The sequence below is a fragment of the Belonocnema kinseyi genome, chromosome 2 (genome assembly GCF_010883055.1).
Source record: "Belonocnema kinseyi isolate 2016_QV_RU_SX_M_011 chromosome 2, B_treatae_v1, whole genome shotgun sequence".
Taxonomy (NCBI): Eukaryota; Metazoa; Arthropoda; class Insecta; order Hymenoptera; family Cynipidae; genus Belonocnema; species Belonocnema kinseyi.
Window position 1 is genome coordinate 113028507 of NC_046658.1, and position 11619 is coordinate 113040125.

Genomic DNA, 11619 nt, shown 5'->3' on the forward strand with positions numbered 1-11619 from the left:
GTAGTGAGCCATTCACTTTTTTACGTATTTTTGTTGGCGGCTCCATTGAAATTCCATTTTAAAAAAATGTCACACTATAGGTCAGGTATTTGGTAAACAGTTTGACAGAACAAAAGGTATGCTGCCTTGTTCGGAGTGCATCTCTGTGGGTGAAATGAGGCAAGGAGTGGGGCCGAGCGAACGAAAGGGAAATCGGAAAACGAGAAGTGTCTTAGAGAAGAGTCGTAGAGTTTACTGTAGTTTTACACATTTCATAAAATGGTAATGAACATTTATTTGTTTAAATTATTGTTTAAAAAAAATTAAAAAATCCTCTAGACATATTTACACGTTTGTTTATTTAAAATGCTTTACAAAATTCTGGAATCTGTAGATACAGGAAATTTCAGGGTCATTCCTTCTTCCCATTAAAAGTCAAGGGTAGGTGAGAGTGCTTTTCCATGACCATTGGAACTGTTCCATTGGATCGAGGTAGATTCGAAGCGCGACACAGTTTATTTTTTATGCCCTCTTTAAATCTTTTGCAGCACCAACCATTGGTATTGGAGGACCAAGTTCGATTTCGTGGCATGCTATTAGCTTGGCGCCGCAATTCCTGCATCATGGACGATCAACACAGAAGGGAAGATTTCCCTTGTCCCAGAGCCCTTTTAGGGCACCCTGCCACCCCAGAGTTTCAGGCTACGGATCCGAAGGTTATTACGCTCACTGAACAAAAACTAGATTAATGTGCCTATAGACGAATTTTGCTGGACTCGTTCTCATTTATAATTCTGCTGCTGCAGCGTTCTTTCTAGCACAGTCAAATTAGGCGAAAAAAGGACATTTGCTAGAAGAAATTGGTGGCAGCAATTTTTTTATTATTGTTCGCAAGGAAGTCCTAATGAAATCCTGAAACCCTCCAATCTGCAAGTATTACCCTGGATTACCTCTATATAAAGAATAACTCTGGATTACCTAAGATTACCCTGGATTGCATAGGATTACTCTAGAGTACATGAAATAATGGTGGATTACCCTGCCTAAACTAGACTCACGCGGATTTTCAACCAACATTTTCAAAAAAGTGGTTGAATTTTTAATTAAATAAGATACATTTTTAACCAAATAGTTGAGTGTTCAGCTAAAAAGAATTATTTTTTATAAAAAATTGAGTAGATAATATTTCAATTCCAAGATCAACTTTCAGCTAAAAAATAACGAATTTTCAACTGAAGACATGAATTTTTAAATAAAATAACGAATCTTCAACTGGAATAGGTTAATTTTTAGATAAAAAAATTTCAACTCAAAGATAATGATTTTTCAACAAAAACTGATAAATTTTCAACAAAATATTTGGAATACAACGAAGGAATTGATTTTTTTTACCAAGAAAACATCAATTTTTCACGAAAAATTGAATCGTTCAATTTTCGATTCTAAAAATTAATTTTCAACCAAAAAAATAACGAATTTTCAACAAAATATACAAATTTTCGACCAAATAGAATGTTTCATTTTCAAGGAAGTAGATTAAGTTTGAACCAAGTAGTTGAATTTTTAACAAAATATATGAAGTTTCGAGTAAATAGTTTGCTTTTCAACTAAGGTAAGTTTTTCAAAAAGAATCAAATAGTTACATATAAAATTTAAATAAAAAAAAGAATACAAAAATTGAATTTTTGACCAAATAGATGTTTTTTATCTAAAATAATGCAGCAACAAAATTAAATTTTAACAAAGTTGTTCAACTTTTGACCAAGTAATTTCATTTTAAAAAATATGCCTGCGGCGTGGGCATATTCTCATTGCGCACTGCGCGCGCGGCGCATTTTATTTACTTTTCTTAAGAAATATATTTCTTAAAAAAGCAAATTACTTTTTGAAATGTAATCGAATTTAAAAATGTCATTTGGATCATTTCCAAGTGTTTTTTCCATGTGCCAGAAAATTTAACAAAAATTAATAAAACTCATAACAAAATTTTATTTAAATTTTGAAAAAGCTTGAACTTTTTGAATTTTTGTCTAATCGAAAAATTTAACTGACATACTTTCTAAATACATTTGATAACTAGTGACAAATTTGAATGAAATTTCCTAATCTATCAAAAAAATATTTTTTTCCTATTTTTCTGAACATTTTCAAAATTTTCAAAAGTATATAACTTTTCTAATTTTCATCAAAATGGAAAATTTCATTTGGATAATTTGCAAGTCTTCCATTATTCTATAAGAAACTTTGACAAAACTTTTTGAAGTTTGAAAAAAAAAATTTCAAATTTTAAAAATGCTCTACATTTTTAAATTTTTATTGGAAACATCTGCTTAACAAACTTAACCCTCCTTTTGGGAACCTTACGAAGTATTTCAAAGGCTGACTCGATTGAACAAATCCTTTAAAACTTAACGTGACTACAACATTCATGTAACCATACGTACAGACAGACATACAAGCAGACAAACAACAATCGATAAAATTTTATGATTTTCGGATACTGTGCGTGCCGAAATGAAAGATCCGTTAAAAACCGGATATTGAAAATTTGGATGATTACATTACACTCTCATGAATCAGAATGTAATAAAATAACTTTAAACTAAGAAGATTAATCTTCTACTGAAAAAAAAACAAACAAATGAATATTTAACAAAACACATTAATTTTTAACAAAAAAACTTCATTCACAACCAAATATTTGAATTGTTGGTTAAACTAGTTAAATTATTAGTAGCGAGTGTTATAAGTAGTAAAAAATATTGTTTATAATAAATTGTTGTTAAAAATGAAAAAAAAAGTTGAAAATCTGTCTATTATTTTTGTGTGCAATATCAATATGATTGGTAAATTCCAACTAACTGAAAAATTTCATTCAAAAACTATAATTGCTTTAAAAAAAGTTTTTTGCCTCTCCTCCGCTAATTTTGGATTTTAAGTACAAATTAAATGTTTTCTTATACCTTAGTCAATTAAGTTTAAGGGCCTAATAAGTAAAATGAAATCAAACTGTTGATGAAATAATTTAACAACAATCAAAATTCACTACAGATAAGACGTAATAGAAAAAACGGTATAGTTAATTAACAAGTTTATAACATTTAAACTATTATTCATGGAGTGTTCGATGATAGCTCATTTCAAAACTTTAAATTTTGCATATAATTTCAAGGATAGATAGTAAGAAAATAAAGTTTCTTACTAAAAGCTGCTGCGAATGACTTTATATTATCTTGCTTGAAAGGCTTATTTTAAGTTAACACTTTAAATTGTTATTACCATATAATATAAAACATTGCATTATATTTCTATATTTCTATAGAAAAAATTATTTTATTCACAAAAATATCCTGCGCATACATATTATGTTAACTAGGTTTTTCATTATTAAAGATATTTAAATCAAGTTTTAAAGAAGTGTTTCATAACAGTTTTTTATTCAAAAAATGCAAATATTAAATAGTTTTCTATATGTATAATTTTATAATAATAATTGATTTTATTTATTTATATTATTAGAATAAATCTTTCTAGTCAGGTAATAATAAACATTTATTCCTAGGATTTTTTTGCAAAAAAGACGAATTTTTCCTCAAGATGATAGAAATATAAAGCAATTGTTTATATACTTTGCTATAAATAATTATAATTGTAAAACTAAGAGATTTAAACAAGCAAAAATATTTTTCTGCATGAACATATGATTATTAGGGTGATTAAAAAATATATTTTTTTTAAATCTGAACACGCACATTAGCCCAAGTTGTATCTTTTTAGTCAACAAATTTTGTAAAAAAATTTGAAAATCGGATATGATTTAGAGGTCACTTTAGTTTTATCTTTTTCATTAATTGTTGCAGAATAATAGAAATCTAAAAGCAGATAATTCTATAGGTATATAAATTTAATTTATGCTTTTTCAAGGTACTAATAAAATAAATAAAATGAATAAAACAGACAAAGCACGAATTCTTCTTAAAGTCATGTCTAACTTTGATTTTTTCAGTGAGAAGTTTGTTGAATTGAAATGTAAAACTTAGGCTAGTGTATTTACTCAGATATCTATCTCTATTTATAAAATTACAATACAATACAAATATTTTTTTAACATGGAACATACCCCACTTAGAACAGAGTTATATAAAATTAATATAACCGGTTGCTTTTTTGGAAGTAATTTTTTTAACATAAACTTAAAAATGTTAAAGTTTGTAACATAATTGCAGAAGAAGGTTTAAAAAGAAGTATGTTTTTAAAAAATTGTTGACAAAAATAGTCAAGAAATTTAATTTGTGTAACATAATTGCACAAAAAGAGTTAAAGTGAGAGGAAAATGTTTCTAAACAAGATTGTATAGACGTTTTTCGTACAAGTGTATTGAGAAACTCTGACTTTCTAAGATTGGCTTCTGCTCCTGACAGCTTCTAGCAAACCGATTTCTGAGTTTTAGAAATATTCCTGAAGAAAACTCTATACTGTTACGTTCAAAATGAGCTCAAGAACGTGAAGAGGGTTCATTATTTTTGAGCTTATTGACAGCTAAAAGAACACAAAGTAAACAGCAGAATACACTTGTAGAAAAATTCAGTCCTTACGACCCGGAATATATTACGTCAACAAACTATCGTCCTTCCAGTTTTAAAGTGAATACATTAATCTATAATTTAACTTTAAAATATTATATTATTATATTATATATATTATTAATCAAAAGTCATAACAAAAAATAATTTGTGTACACTTTAATGTATAGAGTAGGGTAAAAATTATAATGGATAAAATTATAATTCATAAAATCTATTATAATGGATCTATTTTAAATAAATTTTATATTTTGCAAAAAATATGAAGTTTTAGATTAAAGAATCTAAAGTCAGCTTCTTACACATTTTATTGAAACTATTTAAAAAATAATCTTATTATAATATAAATGTAGTATATTTTGTAGAATTTTATCTAATCATTAAAAAATTGAACTTGGTAGTATTACAGATATTTTATTTTTTAAATTGCAAAATTCATTGGGGTTTTACCTAAAAAGCTTTTTGAGACTAACAAATATATGTTGATTTCAGAAACAGAGAAAACAAAGACAAATTGGATGCAAAGTACTGATAAATTTAAAAAATCTCTCCTAAATCTGATTATAAAAGAATGTGAATGTAAAACACATTATTGAGAAATTAAATAAAAGTACCGGTTTTTATTGTTAAGAATTATTTTTAAAGGGATAATAAAGCTGAGTAATAATTACTTTAGTGATAATAAAAAATATGATCGGAAATTTTCGAGCTTTCATTATGTGCAAGCGGATGTACAAAAAGCTGCATTTAAACATTCCCTCGGTTTCTAAATATTTCTAATAAGATTATTCTACATAAAGTTATTAACATTTTGAGTTTGATAGGTGGTTTTCGCTAAAAAAAGTAGGAAAAAAAAGTATATTGAATTACTTGAAATTCTTGAAGATACTGAATGAATTATCACGAAAATATCTGATAATAAAGTAGATAAATTTAGATGTCGCTATTTATGGGGTAAACTAACGATTTATTTAATAAATGATAGTCAGCAAACTTGGTTAGAAAAAAGTTAAATCAAAGCTTATTTGAAATAAAACTTTTCTTAAAAAAGCATCCAGAATTAATGTTGTTGAAAGCTGACAAAGGAAGTACTAATAAGTTTGGCAATTATTATAGACGTTTATAATAAAAAAATAATACATATCTTAAATACAAAAAAAAAATTTCGAAGTTATGGATTCTAATAATTCCACAAGAATGCATACAAAAGGTATTTTCAATTTTTGAGGAGGATAAGAATTGAAAAATATTTGGATAATAATATCAAAAGATGTGATATGGATACAAGTAATACAAATCTCTCTGTAGCCTTTGGTCTTGTGAAAGCCCATGATCATATTCTGGTCTCCTTTGACGTAATAACCATTTTCAACCATTCCTTTTGAAAGATTTGGAATTGCCATAATAAAACGATTGAATTTGATTAAAATTCATATAAAAATTCCGAAATAACAAATCCTTGATGCTATGAAATATGTTTTTCATTCGCTATATTTCAAATTTAACCACAATTTTTATTTTAAAAAGTTAAAACTCCCACAGGATCACTTTTGACTCTCGTTTTAGGTCAAATAGTTCTCATCTGCATAATTTTTTCATGAGTACATCAAGAGTTTTTTTAATTGAGGTCAAATCATTTTTACCTTAACTTCTCGCAAGAAAACTTTTTTATTTAAATTTTGTATTAGCTATTTTAGAAATGTATGATTTTTTATATTGTTCCTTTTTTTATACGGAAAATGTAATAAACTGAAATTGGTTTCGAATGAACCACAGAAATTACGAAATAGAACCATTTCCATAATTTCGTTAAACCCATAAGCAATTTATTAAAAGTTTCTTGATTCAATGCAAAGATTGGAAGAAATTCTTTTATTTGTTTTTCCAACAATTCCAATAAATTTCATAAATAGCATGCTAGAGAAGTAATAAAATGGAACTAAAAATTTTCTTAGCAAAGAATACATTGAAGAAGTTCACTCTGAGCATCATACTTGATGTAGTGAATCTATTTGTGACTTGCAGACTCGAGATGGTTATTGGAATTTTTCAAAAGTTTGTAAACTGTGATAAGAACAGGAATAAGTTAATAGAATAAAATACTCTCTTGAGACGGTTCCGAACAACTTTTATGATCACATACTAAATCCTAATATCTTAATTTATTATTGCGCTTCTTGATTTAGAGTGTTTTCATATAATAAAAAGATAAGATGAAATTTTGTAATTATTGTAAAATTAAGTTATACCTCTAATAATCGAGGGTTGGAATATGTAAATTAAACACGTATATTGATATAAAGTATATGACGGGGCTAAGCGTGACATGTTTTAAGATTTTGCACAAATTACACTAAGGAAGGGAATTTTTAATTCTAAATTGATAAATTTTAATTTCTTTAAAGAGATTGAGCTTCCTAGTAATCTCATGAGATCCATATTCTATAAAAATTACTCGAAAAATCACTTACGAATTTTCCAAATCCATGAAAATCTTTTTAAATCTCTCAAAATCGGTTTGGATCCTTAAAATTCCGTCAAAAATATTTCTAAATATTACAAAAACATTTGAAATCTTTGTAATCTCTTTAAAGTTAATTAAAATCTTTTAAATACTTAGAAGTGTTTCTGATATTGTGGAAATCATTAAAATCTTTTAAATCCATTTAAAATTACTCAGGATTCCTTAAAATTTGAAATAAAGTTTAGAAGTCTCTTGCAAGTCCGTTAAATCTTCTAAAATTCTCTAAAATCTTTCGATATATTTTTGTATCGTTTATTATTTGAGAAATTTGAATTAGATTAAAATAAAATTTTAAATCCTGTTTAATATTACGTCCAAAATCAAGTTAATGTATATTTGGAACAAACACCATAAAACGTTCCTATTATTTAAGAAAAAATTCCTAACAAAAATCTCTGGACAAAAATAAAAAAGAATCGTCTTTTTTATTTTTTATGATTATCAAATCAGAATAAAAGAACATTTATAAATAATATTCACTCTTTTTTAAAAATGAAAATAGAAAAGACGACAGAAATAAAAAAGAAGAAGAAAGGGGATTTGGTTGGTTACCTTCTAATTTTTCTTTTCACTTGTTTATTTTTGTCCAGAGATTTTTTTAAGCATTTTTTTAAGGAGAATCTTATTTAAATTACAATATGACATCGCATGCAATCATCAAAACTCCTTTAAATCTCTTAAAAATCTTTCAAATTTCTTAAGATGCTTTAAAATGTTTGCAAATCTTTTGAAATTGGGGAATTTACATGGTGAAAGTAAGTCAGAGAAAAATAAATATCATTATATTATTTTATTGATATAAATAATTTAAATAAACAATAAATAAAAATAAAGTGAAAGGGATAAATTTTATATTAAACTATAATTCGCATGTTTCTTATCTTAAGAGCCCGTTCGTTTTACAATATTCCACTAACAGGGGTCGCTGATTAATCTCTCTAGTAGTTACCCCAGGAAGAGAGTATCAGAAAGTGATCAAACGTGACAGTTTAGAATTAAATCTCTTTAGAATTTTCTGAAATTCCGTGAATTTTTTTAAAACGTTTCTAAATTTCTTAAAGGTTCTTGAAAACCTTCTAGCTTACTTTTTAACCCGCGTAAATCGTATTTAATTCCTTAAACCACCTTTGTTTAAACCTTGTAAAATTCCGAAAAGAAATCTGAATCAAATAGTCTCTAAAAGAAAATATGTCACTTATTTTAAACACAAAAAAGAATAAAAAATCTTTGGGATTTTTATTCAGAAAATGGGAAAAGAAATTATAACATATGAAATTATGAGTGGCCTGGTATTCCCAGCGAGTCGCGCTTAGCCCCGGCTTACGGTAGTAAGCTCATAATTAACCTTGCGTTTTGCGAAATAAATTACACTCTGTATACGGAAATATCTTTTAAGCGGATACAATATACTATACGATCAGTAATAGCCAATTCAAAAAAGGACGTGACGATAACAGAAGTGAGGGTAGACTTTGTGTTTCTGATTCAAGATTCGTATTTCGCACTTTTCGCAAGGAAACGAGAGACAAGAATATCTGACAGGGTCGATAGATCCGCGTGTCAAATTGGCTCTTATAAGGGCGTTAAGACTTTATCAAGTGCGTGATGCTCAACAAAATTCGAGCCACGAATTGTCTTGTGGAAAAGATGAAGTTTCAGAGGGATGCTGGCAGCATCAAAGCTTTACTCTTGTGAAGCAGTGCAGTGAGGAGAATTTCAAATGAGAGAAGTAAGAATAGGTTCAAGGTCGTTTTTATCCGTGTTTAGTAATTTCATTAAACTACTAATTCTAATTGTTATTTCATATAAAACAACTCTTACCAAAAACTAGATAAGATTCTGCACCTTTTGATCAAGCGAATATATTTTAATGCATGTCAATTTCCAGTTTTCTGATTTTGGACAAATAAGATTTATACTAATTTGGATTTTTCTAATAATTTAAAATTCATCTTTTTATTTGAAAATTAAATTCTTTGGCTGAAAATGAACTGGTTGGTACAAGACTCGTATTTTTTGGCTTAAAATTCAACAGTTTTAAATTTAATTTTTTGTTCGTTGAAACTTCACCTTTTTTGTTAAAGTTTTCATTTTTGGTCATAAATTTAACTATTCTGTTGGAAATTCATTATTTATTGTTTGATACTTTGACCACTTGATTGGAAACACATCTTTTTAGATTAAAAATTAAACTATTTTGTTCAAAATTTAATTATTTTGTTGAGAATGCAACTATCTTCGACAAAATTTGGTTGCTAATGCTTTATTGAAAATTGGTATTTTTGGGTTGAAAATTGATCTCTCTTGTTAGAAAATCTTTTCAGTTAGAAATTATAATATTTTGTTAAACACGCAATACATACCGACTTGAAATCTTAGGAATTTAAAGCGTTACATTTTTAATTCAAAATATTTTATCTGCATTAATTTTATTGGAAAAAATCTTCCATCTATTATTACCCTATTTTGTAAAAATTCACCCTACTTTCCCTATTTTCAAAGCATTTTGATATAAAAGGTCTGATAACTTAATATTTCTAATCATTCTTGATTTATTATCGAAAATCATAGTTCATGTAGGCATATTGACAGGAGGGTCGTGACAAAAACTGCCATTAATAACAGGGGTGGAATGGGGGGTCAGTGGAAGTAGCGTTGCAAATTTAGACAACTGAATTAGTTTGAAAATCACTTTTATATTTCAGAGTTCACACTCTTTCTTCTATACTATTCTTTTCCCTTTTTTCAAAGAATTTCTCTTTTTTGATTATAACTCAATATAAAAATTCAACTGCTTTGCTTAATAGTTACTTCTTTTTTGTTAAAAAGTTTAGTACAATAATTCTATTTCGAAATTTATCTCGTTTGCTTAAAAATTCTACTATTTTGTTTGAAAATGTAATTATTCTGTTGACAATGTAACTTTTTCGTTCTAAGATCATCCTTTTTGGTTAAAAATTCAATTACTTGGTAGAAAATTGGTTAATTTGATTTAAAATTCATTTTATGGATGTAGATGCAGCTCTTTCGTTAAAAATTAAACTATTTTGTTGAAAATTGGTTTGACTATATGCTGAAGATTATTTTTTTATACTATTAACTTGCCTATTAAGGGCATGTGATACTTAGAAAATTGTCGATTTTACCAGTTTTAGGTTCTCCCGGCTTTTTTTCTAGAATAATAAATATTTTGTCTTAAAAATGTGGGAAATGATAGTGAACATGCTAACGGACGTCCTCTCATACTTTTTTTGTGTTTTTTTATTAAAAAATTTTTGATATTGCTAACAACGTGCGTGTATATTTCGAGGTTATGTGTGTTACAATTCACCCGAGCGTTACTTCCAACTACACAATATTTTTGGCCGAAAACTTTGGACTTACAAATAAACATAGTAACTAATCTCCCGGAACTAACCTTGTTTGCAGGCAATCAAAAAAGTTTATTTCATAAATAATTTCCAGATTATCGGAAAGGCAGAGATGAAAAACGAGGTAATCTCAAAATAATGCATATGCATAACATTTTTATTTAGCACAGACAATTTTTTTGTTCTTATCACTCAAAAAAGAGTCCGGGGACGTCCGTTATGATATTTTATAGCATCTCCGAATTCAGTTTTTAAAAATTTTCATTTTTGTGGGAAAAAAGCCGGGGAAACTGTAAGTAACACATGCCCTTAATGTGTTCATGTATTTTGTTGAAAATCCGTTCTTATGTGGTTGAATTCAACTGTTTTTGAATCAAAATTAACCACTTTTTTGCTTAAATGTTAACCATTGCATGTTTTGTTGAGAATTCTTTTCTTTTTTTTTAAATCAAGTTTACAGTTGTACCAAATTAAAAATGTATATTTTTTATTTGAGAATTTATATATTTTGTGCAAATTCGTCATTTGGTTTGAAAATTCATCTCTCTTAGTAGAAATTTAAGAAAATTCAACTGTGGTGTACAAAATTCCTTTTTATAGCTTGAGAATTTAACAATTTATTAGAAAATTAAACTGGCTAAAAATTAATATTTTTGTTAGAAATTCATATTTTTGAATGAAAATTCAACTATTTTTGTAGAAAATTCAAGTATTTGGTTAAAAATTAAACCTTTCCATACAAAAACTTAAACAATTGGTAAAAAATTAACTTTCTTGTTGCAAAATCATATTTGTAGGTCGAATAAAAATTTGCCCTTTTAGATTTAAAATTAATTTTTCATGGTAGAAAAGGCATCTTCCTTCGTTAAAAATTCATCTTTTTTCGGAGAAAATAAATTTTTTTGTTAAAAATTTACTTGACGTTTGAAAAAATCGTCTATTTGACTTGAGAATTTATATTTATTTATCAATGCAAGTGTTTGTTTAAAAATACATGTTCATCAAATTCCTATATTTATCGAAATCATCTCATTTTTCTTGTTTCGGAAGCCTTTTAGTCATCTGAACTCACTAGAAGCGCGGAAAACACTAAACAAACATGAAATCCGTATTTGAACAATGCCTACGAAACTTTCAGTAGGCACTGTCGGGGGGGGGGGGG